This window comes from Ambystoma mexicanum, chromosome 6q (assembly GCF_040938575.1).
Source record: "Ambystoma mexicanum isolate Mex_15411 chromosome 6q, UKY_AmexF1_1, whole genome shotgun sequence".
NCBI classification, from domain to species: domain Eukaryota; kingdom Metazoa; phylum Chordata; class Amphibia; order Caudata; family Ambystomatidae; genus Ambystoma; species Ambystoma mexicanum.
The window spans coordinates 574,881,659-574,893,877 of record NC_090937.1 but is presented as its reverse complement, the minus strand read 5'-3'; the positions used below and the strand labels follow the sequence as shown (position 1 = coordinate 574,893,877).

The 12,219-nt window shown below is 52.5% G+C and overlaps 1 protein-coding gene across 2 annotated transcripts in view; it reads left to right on the top strand.

The window, feature by feature from the left end:
- The window catches only part of JADE1 (jade family PHD finger 1), a 961,679-nt gene that overhangs the window by 887,444 nt on the left and 62,016 nt on the right, over window positions 1-12,219 (top strand). The window lies entirely within an intron of this gene.

Sequence of the window (12,219 nt, the reverse complement as noted above, 5' to 3'; positions counted from 1 at the left end):
CTGTCATGAAACTCCATCTATGCAAATCCTTGCAACCCTGGTCTTACTCCTAGCATTGCAATTGTCAGACTTGTGAAAGTCACCACGGTCCACACTGCAACTTAAACATCCATTGTCTCTGTTTTTTCCCCCCGTCTTTTTTTGTTGTTGAAATTTCTTTATTAACTTATTTAAGAATGAACTGTGTACCACATAGCCTAGCTGTCCCTTCTCCTCCCCACTATCCTGTCCCCCCTGACCTTCCCCGTCCACCCCCTCCACACCAAGTGCCATCCAGCCCCTAACTCCACCTCCCACAGTGCCCGCCATCTCTGCATGCTTCACTGGCTGTTGACCACTGCCCTTCAATTTATTCTCCAAACCTTGCAATGTTTGCTTTGAGTCAGATCACAGGGGTTTTAAGTCCTGAGTAGATGCCAGTTCATTCAGCAATTGTCCCAATCCACCACCAGGGCATTCTCCCCCTCCGAGTCTGTTTATTCAGAAAGTCCACCTACAAATGTCCTGGAGCCATTGCCTCAACAACGGGCATGCGCAGGCCCTTTCCACGCTTTTGCTATCTGCCGCTTAGCTAAAACTAATCAAAATCTTGCAATTTTGTTTTGCGTTTGGTACCTCTTCGCACGTAGTAAAAGACACCACAAGCCCACCTTGTGTGTACATTCATATCTGCTCCCCAGTAGAGTATTCAATTGTTCCATCGCCTCTCCCCAGTATTTAGCGATGACTTGGCAATCCCAAACCGTATGCCAAATTCCACTGTGGTCCCCCCAACATCTCTGGCAAGCATGAGGCGCTGATTGGTGAATTACATGTAATGTCTCCAGTGTCGGTTATACCGTATCTAAATAATAAAATTGAGTACGCTGGAATTGTGCATGCCTGGATACCTTCTTGACCTGGTCCCACATTTTTCGCCCACCGCTTTTCCGTAATGGGTACCCCCTTTCCCTTTTCCATCTTTCTTTAACCACCAATCCCTTATCCTGTCTTGTCTGTAGGGCCCGCGACACTCTCCCGCTGCCACCTCCTAAGTCCAGCAATGTCTGCATAAGCTCCTCTGGGATACCTTCCTACAGTACTCCCAGTTGTCTTACTACTTTGGCGTACGTGAGAAAGTGGCCACTTGCTACCCCATATGTTTGTCTCCATTCTTCGAATGTTAATGTTCCCCCTTCAAAGAAGTCCCCCAGTGTGGCACAGTGCAGCTCCCTCAAAGTCCTGAGCTTTATGCTCCTCAGTGCTATTCTGATGGTGGCATCAAAGCCCAAGGGTAGATCTCTACTACACAGACCTTTGACCTGCAGCCTCCTTAGCAGTTTCCTCCATAAAGCCAGCTCCCCTTTACCTTTCATGGGTCCGCACAGTAATTCCACACCTTGTCTGTCCTTCACGATTCCACCCAGCACAGCAGCCCCGGCCAAACATCGCCCCCACCAAACCCTCCAAAGGCGCTTGCCAGTGGGCTGCCACTTGTAACTGTGCCGACCATGAAGTTTAATTCAAAATCGGGCATGTTCACTCCTCCTTCCTCACGACTATGTCGTAAAGTGTGTATAGCCGTGCAACTTAACCCATTGTTCCACAACCGTTCCACCAGCGTCTTGTCCAACATTTTAAAAAATACTTTCTTGATAACATATGGGATGTCGCGAAATAATACGAGCCTAGGGAGGACCACCATTTTGCAAGCGCGACTCTCCCCATTAACGAGAGGGGTAACTTCTTCCAAAACTGCACTGCGTCTCCTATGCGTGAGAGTGCGTGCCCCTTATTGTGCACAAATATTTCCTTGATTTCATGGAAAACCTGGATCCCCAGGTATCTCAAGAATTGCAGTTCCCATCAGAGACCCCAATCCGGGAAAGCATCAACCTCTCCTCGCCCTGAGACCCTCCAGTAGGAACAGCGACTTTTCCCAATTTACTAAGCTCTTCATATTTTCCAGCGGGCCCTCGACACAACACGTCATCTGCATTTAGGAAGATTTTGTGAGTCACCACCCCCCACGGTCCCCCCCACTCCACTCAATTTCCTGTTTCCGGGAAAACTTTCTAAAGTACCTTGCCAGCGGTTCAAGTGCAAGGGATAATAAACATCAGAGAGACCGGCCAACCTTGCCGTGTTCCCCGCTCCAGTGGCCATCCCAGCGACGGCCAACCACCTGTCTTAACCCTGGCCATTGGGTTATTGTATAACAGACGTAGCCACTTCAAAATCCTGGCTCCAAATCTACAGACCTCCAGCACTCTGAACAACCATGGCAATTCAAGCGAGTCAAACGCCTTGACTGCATCCAGTGCAGCCAAAGACATCTCCCTCCACAAGTCTTTGATCGGATCCATCAAATGGTGAAGTCTGTGTAAATTCACACCGTATCCCGCTTCCCTATGAACCTGCATTAGTCCGAGTGTACCAAACTTGTAGCCACCCCACCCAACCTGGATGCCAACACTTTAAACAGGATCTTTCCATTCACATTTCATAGAGAAATGGGGCCTATGAGCTGCATTGGGTCAGATCCTTGTCCTTTACTAGCAGCACTGTGATCACTGCCTCCTTCATTGACCCCAGCAACAAACCTTTATGGAGCGCATTGTCATTAACACCTTTCAACTGTGGGGGCCCGAATATCTGCTAATGCCCTGTAAAGCTCTACAGGTAGTCCGTCACTCCCCAGAGCCTTGTTAACCTGCATCGCCTTTATTGCTCCTAGTATCTCCCCCTCTATGGGTGCTTCCAATCCTTCTCTGGCCTCTCCCTCTAACCTAGGCATTCATACCAGATCGAGCAGATTCAAGGCCTCCTGCTCCGAGTAGGTGCCTTCCGTCGGGTACCAATTTCTGTAGTACCCCCGGAATACATAGTTTTGCCAGCATGGGGTCTGGCATGGATTCACATGGTCATGAAAATTCCCCGTCAGGCTGGGAATCCTCGGTAAAAGAAAAAACAGTTTCAGTTTTGTTTCTAAACTGTCTTTCTCCTATGAACCAATCACTGAGCGCTGGATCATACTGCCCCCACCAAAGACTGCCCTCTACAGAAGCCCCTCCTCTGGCAGCCATCTTACGATTTTTACCGCACCTTTAAGTGTTTGGAGTCCTCGTGCTTTTCTCTTCGAGCTTTTGCTGTGTTTTTCACTTTTTTAGACTTATACTCTATTTTTCGGTCAATCGTGCCTGTGCGCTCCATCGATCATCCTTCCGACTGATGGGGTCCCGTTTTTATGATTTTTTTTCAGCACCCCTCAAGGGCTGTTTTCATCGAGTATTCTTCTTGGAGGCTTCCAGAAGATTCTTCAGGCCTAGACCGCGTGGATCATGTCGGACGAGAAGGAGGACATCGCTTCCCACTTCAAGCTGTGCTCCGACTGCGTTTTGCGGAATGTCTACATGGACGACAAGCATTCCCAATGCCTGTACTGCTTGCACCCTAAGCACAAGGAGGAAGATTGTCATTTGCCGTGGCTTCATGAAGCACACGCTGAAGGATCGACACCAACGGTTGGAATCGTGGCTGCAGTCTAAGGCCTCTGCCCCGGGTGCCATCCAGGGGCATGCCTCTGGCTCTGGAAAACCTGAGCGGGCTTCTAAATCCTTTGAGGGCGCCCCATCCGTGGGGGCCCAACACAAAGCCAAGCACCACAAGTCCGCTTTCATCGGGGTCGCCGCTGCTGCAGGTCCCGCAACGGTCAAGGCGCGATCACCATCCCCATCGGCATCGATCTCCAGTCACCACTCTGGCTCGTCGTCCAAGAGGAAGTCTGCTATCCCGGGTACGCTGAGAGAGAATCTAGAGAAGGCCAAGCAGGAGACAGCCAGGCAGGGTGCGGTGCCTGACCCACCCATGACAGAGAAGGCCAAGGTGGACAAGGGTTCCGACAAGACCCCGAAGGAGAAGGCCAAGCAGGACAAGGAGTCCGACACTGCCAGAATAAGGCCAAACCGGACAAGGGATCCAGCCTTTTGGTGAAGGCCCAAGTGCACCAGGCGAAATAGTCACCCTCCCTCGAGGTGGTGGTGGCATCACTTTCGAAAGGCTGTAGGGGAGGAAGCACAGGGCCCCGACGGCGGCCAGGGTGTTTTTCCCCCAGGATGGAGGCTTCGTGTATACCAGTTGAGAAGACTCCGTTGAAGAGGATGCCGGACCTCCGCCCGAGACAGACCCACGGGGCAGGGGGGGGGGCGTTGAAGGCCTTCAGGGGATGGACATTTCTTCAGCTGTTGAGGATGAGATCATTTCTGTCCACACCGTCCAGGAGGGCGATGACGATGAGGGAAAAGCCGGGGACTCGCCCCACGATGGGGGTGACGACGACAGGGTTACCTTCTATGGAGGCGACGACAAGGGTCCTCAGGCCGACTAGGGCACTGAACCTAGCCCAGATACTGGCTAGAGACCTTTCACTGGACATCTCAACTATCCACACACTGGTGTCTGAGATACAGGGGAGGTTGCTGACGACCCTTCCGCCCGCTCCTCCCATTGCACCAGTTCCGGCCACACTGTTGACACCGGGGAACCGCTGGCCAAGAAGAGAGGCACCCTACTACTCCATGCCACCCATCGCCCCCTCTTCCTCCCAAGGGAGACTGAGTCATACACAGCGACAACTTGCACGGATGACAGCGGCGGGATGGGGAACCACCCGTCGCTTCTGCCCAGAGCCTTTCCGCAGGACGAGGTGGGGTCTTCTCATGCAATGATCACCCGAGCATCAGAGTTGTTCCAGCTCACGCCGGAGGAAAAGAAGGAAGGATTCTTATATCAGCGCCGGGAGCTGAAAAGGAAGACCATCCTTTCGGTCCCGCTCCTTGACGATGTGTGGGATGATGGGCTGGCTCTGATGAAGAACCCCGCTACAGCCCCAGCGAAGCGAGACCGGTTGGAGAAAAAGTACAGGGTTCCAGACTCTGCACCCAAGTGCTTACGGTTTCAACCGTCGCTGGACTCGGTGGTCTCAGCGGCCGCCAGGAAGAAATTTGTCCGCGTCATCTTCTTCCTCCACCCCTCTGGACAATGAGGGAAAGAAGTTTGATGCGACGGGTAGAAAGGTTATCTGCTGAGCAACGACGACGGTCAAGGCTGCCAACGCCCCTGCGATCGTGGCTACGTATGACCGAGAGCTGTGGTTTAAGTTGGCTCTGCTGCTGGATTTCCTCACAGGTGACGAGCGTTTTGAGGCCTTGGGGATCCTTCAAGAAGGCGACGTGGCGTCGGACCATGCCATCTCCGTGGCCCTGGACCTCGCAGACACGAGTTTTCACCAGATGGAAAATGGCTGGCTCAAGGCCACCGGTCCAGACAAGGGTTTAGGACATGCCCTTTCATGCCCTCCAGGCCATCAAGACGGACACAGAGACGTCATGTGCCCTAGGCACTCTACAGCAACGACAACCGTCCTTTTGTTCCTCAGGAGGGAAGTCTTTCCACTCTTTGAAAGGTTTCTGCGGGGGCTCGTCCTCTTACCGCCTGCCTTCCCGTTCTTCGACCCAGGAAGCCAACAGGGATCACTCCAAGGCCTCCAGGGGCAGACACCGTTGTTGCCAGGGACTACAGGGTGGCCCCTCGACCTTCATGCAAGATTGAACCGGGCAGGATGACGTGCCCCCACCCGTGCATTCCAGCGGGAGGCCGGCTGGCAAGCTTAGTCAGCGTGTGGGAGACCATCTCCACTGACAGATGGGTGCTGGACGCTCTCGCCCTCAGACACACTTTGGAGTTACTTACATCGAAAGTGTCCACGAATGCCACGGGTGGCCTGGCAGGAAAATCACATCCCTCAGCTGTTGCTGGAGGTTCGGGCCATGTTACGAAAAGGGGCAATAGAGCTGGTTCCACAGTGACTGCGGGGCTCTGGAGTATACTCAAGGTACTTCCTCATAAGAAAGAAGACAGTGGGCTGGAGGCCCCTTCTCGATCTACGATGGCTCAACAAGTTAAAGTCCCAGAAGTTCAGGATGGTCATTCTACAGCACGTGCTCGGCCAGCTGGAGGAGGGAGACTTTCTGTCGTCTTTGGATCTGGAGGACGCGTACTTCCATGTCCACATCCACAAAACGCACTGCAAGTTTCTGTGCTTGGTCGTTCAGGGGAAGCATCATTAGTTCAAGGCTTTTCCATTCGGACTGAAGTCAGCGCCCAGAGTTCTCACCAAGTGCTTGGCGCCGGTGGCGGTCCATCTGTGACTGCAAGGGATCCACGTTTACCCCTACCTGGACGACTGGCTCATCCGGGCCAAGTCAAGGGACCTCGCCGTCTAACACACGGATCTGACCATCCGTCTGCTGACTGATCGGGGGTTCTCGGTGAATTGTGCAAAATCCTGCTTAACTCTAGTGAAGGACGCACTGTTCCTGGGATCCAAGCTCAACACGGTGTCATGCCTGGCGTCACCGTTGGAGGAAATGATATCGCCATATTGGGCAAGGTACAACGGCTGTTGGCACTGAAGATTGCCACGGTGAGGACCATCAAGTCATTGCTCTGCATGATGTCATCATGCGTATACCTGATTCGGCTCTGCAAGTTGCGCATGTGGCAACTGCAGGAGTTCCTCGATGCCCGTTGGGTCCAGGTGTACGGAAGCTTCCAGGACAGATCGCGATCAACGCGGAGTTCCGACGAATGATCAGATGGTGGGGCGTATGCACCAATATCACCGGAGGCACGGCCTTCCAGAGCCACCCGTACCAGGAGACGGTCACGACGGATGCGTCTCTGGAAGGGTGGGGAGCCCACACCGGACGTCTTCACGCCAGAGGCCTGTGGCTGCCAGAAGAGAAGACGCTGCACATAAACATACTGGAACTACGGGCAGTGTTTTGGGCCCTCATATCATTCCTGCCTTCCCTCAGGAGCAAAGTGGTGCGAGTTTTCATGGAGAATACCACCACAATGTTTTACATCCGGAAGCAGGGAGGCACCAGATCCCCAGTGTTAGGGAGAATTCTCATTTATGGCTGATTTCCCTCACCTAGTGAGTCCCCCAGCAGCTTTGCTGGACTTCTGGAGTTTATTTTTCTCGACTTGGTAAGAGTGAGAGCTTTTCCCCACTCTTACCTGTGTTTTTGCTATGTGTTTCTACCTGTTTTTGTGATTGTGGACTCTGAAGTACACCACTTCAGTAGCCCTCTTATTTTTGTGTCACACAGCACCTTCAGTGCCGTGGCACAGGGTTGTCTTTGAGACTTCCCTCCACTCCCATTTCTGAGGCGACTACCGTCCCCCAGAAAAGGGTAAAGTTACCATTAACAGTGGTATGGCAGGAAGCGTGTAAAGGGGAGATAGAAGAAGAAGCCGGAACCCTATCTGGTTGGAGGCAACTGATGGCTGAATTATTTGGGCCTTCGCATGATGGGCCAAATGATGGAGACTCAATGAGTTCTGTTGAAGAGGAATACCCACCGCAAGAGGAAATGAGTGAGGAGTAGGCTTGGGAGGGGGGAGGGACGGGGAGATACAGTGGGCTGGAATACAACAATTTATGTTTATTTGTGATTGACATTATGCATCCACTGTAAGTTTGGTTTGAATTATTTTTTTAATAAAATCAATAAAATTGTTTAAAAAATAAAAAAAAAACTTAGTGAATCTACCACAGATCCAGTACACCCCATCTTTCATGGAGTACTGGAAAGGGTTAATTCGTATCCCTTTTTATCTGTACTTCCAAGAGCATTGTTTCGCTCTTTTTAACATTTAGGCTTGGCTGGTGGCAGTGGTATCTACCCTAACTTTTCTTTCTACCGCGATTATATTAGATAAACGTGGTACTGTTCTTGTTATTATATTAGCCCGGAACATAAACCCGCTTGACCAAATCGTCTTTCTTTTAGCTCCAGTTGGGTTTATTCGCCATTTCTTTTTGTTAGTCCTTCTTGTGTTTTACTTTGCGTGGCAAGCTAGGTTCGCCTTCTTAGTTAAGTCTTTTTTGCGGGCTCAGAAGCCCTCCTCAAGGCGCCTGGGTGTCTAGGTGGGCTAAATGTGAGGGAGGGGTGTAGTCACCCCTTGCACAGGGTATCCTAGGAAACCCAAGTCACACTTTGTCATGATTGGCCAGGGTAGTTGTCCGGGCTAGACAACCCCCTGCTGGGTGATTGACAGCCAGGCTGTGTGAATGGGGCTTTTTTTGCATAAAAGGCAGGTCTCTTGGGCTAGAAGTCAGAGAGTCGCCACTGGAACTACAAGGAACCGAAGAGAAGCGGAGAGAATGACGGCTGCTGCAACTACCCCGTCCCGGTGAAGCCCTGCTGCAGTCCTGAGCGATCTTCCCTTCAACGACTTAGAGAAGTTCCAGTCCGGAGTCGTCTTCCCTTGAGCTTGGTGGGGATAACCAGCTCACCTTCTACAGCCAGAGGATCCTCTTCCTTGGTCGAAATTGCTGCACGCTGCTGTTGTGGTCCAGATAGCTACCTGAAGAGCCTCTCCTGTTTTTAAGGAGCACACCTTTTCTTCCTCGTCGCTGCTGCAGGCTTCAGCCCTGTGTGGTGCAGACCCCCTTCAGACGTCGTCCTTCACAACGAAGCTCCAGGAATCGTGGGTCTGCGGGAAACCAACAGGAACAACTGCCAGGGCACCAGCTGCACCATTGGAACAAGGTACTGTGTTCTACTTGAGGAACTGGGTGAATCCCTTTTCTTAATTTCCAAGGCTTGCCCTTGTCTTCCCTCCTTCTTATAACTTTTGCTTCCGAACATTGACAATATCGAAGTACTTTTGGCTACGTTGAATCTTGAACTGTCTGACTATGTGATCTTCGGCAACAGGCACCGGTGTCTTTCGACCCTGGCTTTGACATTTGAACTCCTGTCTCTGATTGTTTCTTGATTCTGCCTGCCTAACCAAAATATTGCCTGTGATTTTTGCCTCCAACTCCCTCTGGGTATCTCAGGTGCGAAGTGTGTTTTTACCCCGGTAGCATTTCATGTCACGGATACGTGTTTAGTAGACCGAGCTGTCAAAAAGTGATCTCAATCGTATTTGCGGTAACATGTTTGGTCGTAACACCGGTTCATTCAAACACAGGGTACTTACCTTGAGGCTTACTGTACAAAGTGAATTGGTTAGTTGTGGTATATTTATTTAACGTGTGGTTTTTATTTGAGTTTAATAGAAGTGTTGTGTTTATTACGAATGGTTTAAAAATAAATGTACTTATATTTTTCTACCTGAAACCTTGAGTCAGTGTTTGCTTGAGTCACAGTAATAGTGGTCCCTTTGTGTAATCTCTGCTACTGCTCATATACTCTTGAGATAAGCCTGGCTGCTCCTTCACTGCTACCACTCTGACATAGCGGTACAGGCTTGTACCAAAGGTAAAACCTGTATTGCCACCTGTAGTCTTAATTGTGTGTAGTGGTCCCTAAAGGCACTGCACAGGATTCTGCCTAACACCCAGCGCTCTGCAGGGAGGCGCAGGACTTGTGGCACTGGGCCGCCGCCCAGGGGATGTTCATTATTCCATTCCACCTGGCAGGAATGAAGAACACAGTCGCTGACTCTCTCAGCAGGGAGCTATGCTCTTGCCACGAGTGGGACCTTCGGCGGGACCAAGTGGTCAACCTTTTTGACAAATGGGGCAATCCCCAGATCGATCTGTTTGCGACGGCGACGAACACCAAGTGCCGGAGGTTCGCTAGCAGGTGGCCCCAGCCGGGGATCATGGGGGCCGCATTCTCATTACCCTGGGATGGCCTGTTTCTGTATGTGTTCCCTCCGTTGCCGTTTCTTATTTGAGTCATCAATCATCTTGGACTGTGCCAGTGCTGGATGATCCTCATTGCACCCGCGTGGCCGAGGCAGATCTGGTACCCGGACCTTCTCAACATGTCAGCGTCCCCTCCAGTCAAGCTTCCAGTAGTCGCAGATCTTCTCGCCAGGGAAGGAGGCGCAATACTGAACCACGACCCAGGATCGGTGAACCTGGAGGCCTGGCTCTTGCAGCATTAGAGTCTGGCGGACTGCAAGGAGGTGCTCGCCAAGGCCAGGGCGTCTACTTTGAAATGCTACGGACACAAATGGTAAAGTCGCAATTTGGTGCTGTTCACAGAAGATGGACCCTCTGAGGGTCACTGCCCCTCAAGTACTCCCATATTCTCCAGCATGGGGTCTGGCATGGATTCACATGCTCATGAATATTCCCCGTCATCAGGCTGGGAATCCTCAGTACAGAAAAAAATCAGTATCAGCTTTGTTTCTGATCTGTCTTTCTTATTAGTAACCAATCACTGATCTCTGGGTCATACTGCCCCCAGCCAATGACTTCCCTCTCCCTAAACCCCTCCCCTGGCAGCCGCCATCAGATTTTTATAGCACGTTCAATTGTTGGGAGTCCTCATGCTATAGCTCTCGAGCTATTACTGCTTTTTGTGATTTTTTTTTCTAAGAGTTTAATCTCATTTGTTCGGTCAATCGAGCCTCAAGCTCCACCATTTCTTCTTCCGATCAACGGGGACCCGTTTCGTCATTTTCTACGCCCCTCAAGGGTGAAGTTTTCGTCGAGTACGCTTCTTGGAGGATTCCAGAAGACCTTGAGGCCTACCCCGTGGACATGGCCTAGGACAAAGGAAGCTCGACGGCCGGATCCAAACTGTTCAGGAACTGCCCTGGATGTGGATTGCAGAATGTGTTCAAGGAGGACTGGCATTCTAGATGCCTCTATTGCCTTCACGAAGACAAAACGCACGTGGAGAAGGACTGTGCGTTTTTGCAAGAACATGTCGGAGCGGACCATGAGGGATTGGTGGATCCGCCTCACCAACTGGCTGGAAAGAAGAGCCCAGCGGTAGGTGAGAAGAAGAGGTCCGAGCGGTCTTATAAGTCCTTTGAGGGCGCTCCGGCGACGGGGGCCAACAGAAGGCTAAGCACTGCGAGTCCGCGGGCCCCGGGAGCGCCGAACGGTCTGGCTCCTCGGCTGCCAGGCAGGGCGCACTTTCACCAACTCCATCAACCACGAGCCAACGCTCTGGCTCAGGGAAGAGAAAGTCGGAGAACATGGGTAAGCTTCTGGAGAAGCTGCGGTCGATCCGACAGAAGCAGCCGAGGGGGAGCGAGGCGGTGGCCCTCCCCCCAAGTTGAAGGCCTCAAGTGCGCCAAAAGTTGTGAAGGCCCCGATTCACCCAGCTAAGGCCTCTATCGAGGGAGTCATGGCGGCCCTGGTGAAGCCTGTGGAGGCTACCCCAGTGGAGGCGACCTAGGGGCCCAGAGTTTCCCTGCCACTGTGGAGGGAATCCTCTTTTCAGCCCATCGATAAGACCCCCGTGAAGACCCCAGTGGAAAAAAGGGGGGGCGGTGGCTGTTACGGACACGGATACAGCCTCTGAGGAGGAGCTGGTTGAAGTTGGTAAGGGCCTCAACAAGAGGCTTAAGGAGGTCCGGTCCCACGGGAGGAATCCCGGGGAGGCGGACGAAGAGAGCGATGGTGGCGCCGACGAGGCTCCCGTGGAGGAGGAGCAACCATCACGCCCGTCGCAGCCAGTGCCCGAGCCTCAGGACAACTCGGTGCCAATTTTGATGGCAATCCAAACCTTATGCACGGAGATGAGGAGGAGGTTTCCTCTACCCCCAACGGACAGCCCAGCAGAACCGGGCCCGTCGGGAAGCCCTCCAAACAAGCGGAGGAGAGTTCACCCCTTCCAACCTTCATCTCCTTCCCCTGATCCTAGGGATGAGACAGGAACAGATACGGCCACGACGGGGATGGATGATGACGACGGTGGTGAGGACGGGATGGGCCTTCCATCACCACCCCCTTGGGCCTCCCCGCCCAACGAAATTGGCTCCTTCCACGCCATGATTGCCAGGGCATCCGATATTTTCCTTCTCTGCCCCGAAGAACAGAAGAAGGAAGGCTCCCTCTATCAAGCGCGAGGCCAAGAGGAAGACGGTACTCGCGGTGCCGTTGCTTGATGACATCTGTGACGAGGCACTTACTCTCCTGAAGAACCCGTCCACAATGCCTAACAAGAGGGATCGGTACGAGAAGTAGTACCGGGTCCTCGATTCTGCCCCTTTGTGCCTTAGGGCACAGCCGTCCCCGGATTCGGTCGTCTCGGTGGCCAAGAAGAAAGCGGCAGGGGCGTCGACTTCAACTTCCACACCTGACGGCGAGGGAAAGAAACTGGATGCCATGGGACGACGAGTCATCTCGTCTGCGGCAACGACAATTAAGGCGGCCAACGCCCTAGCGATTGTGGCCCGCTACGACAGGGAGTTGTG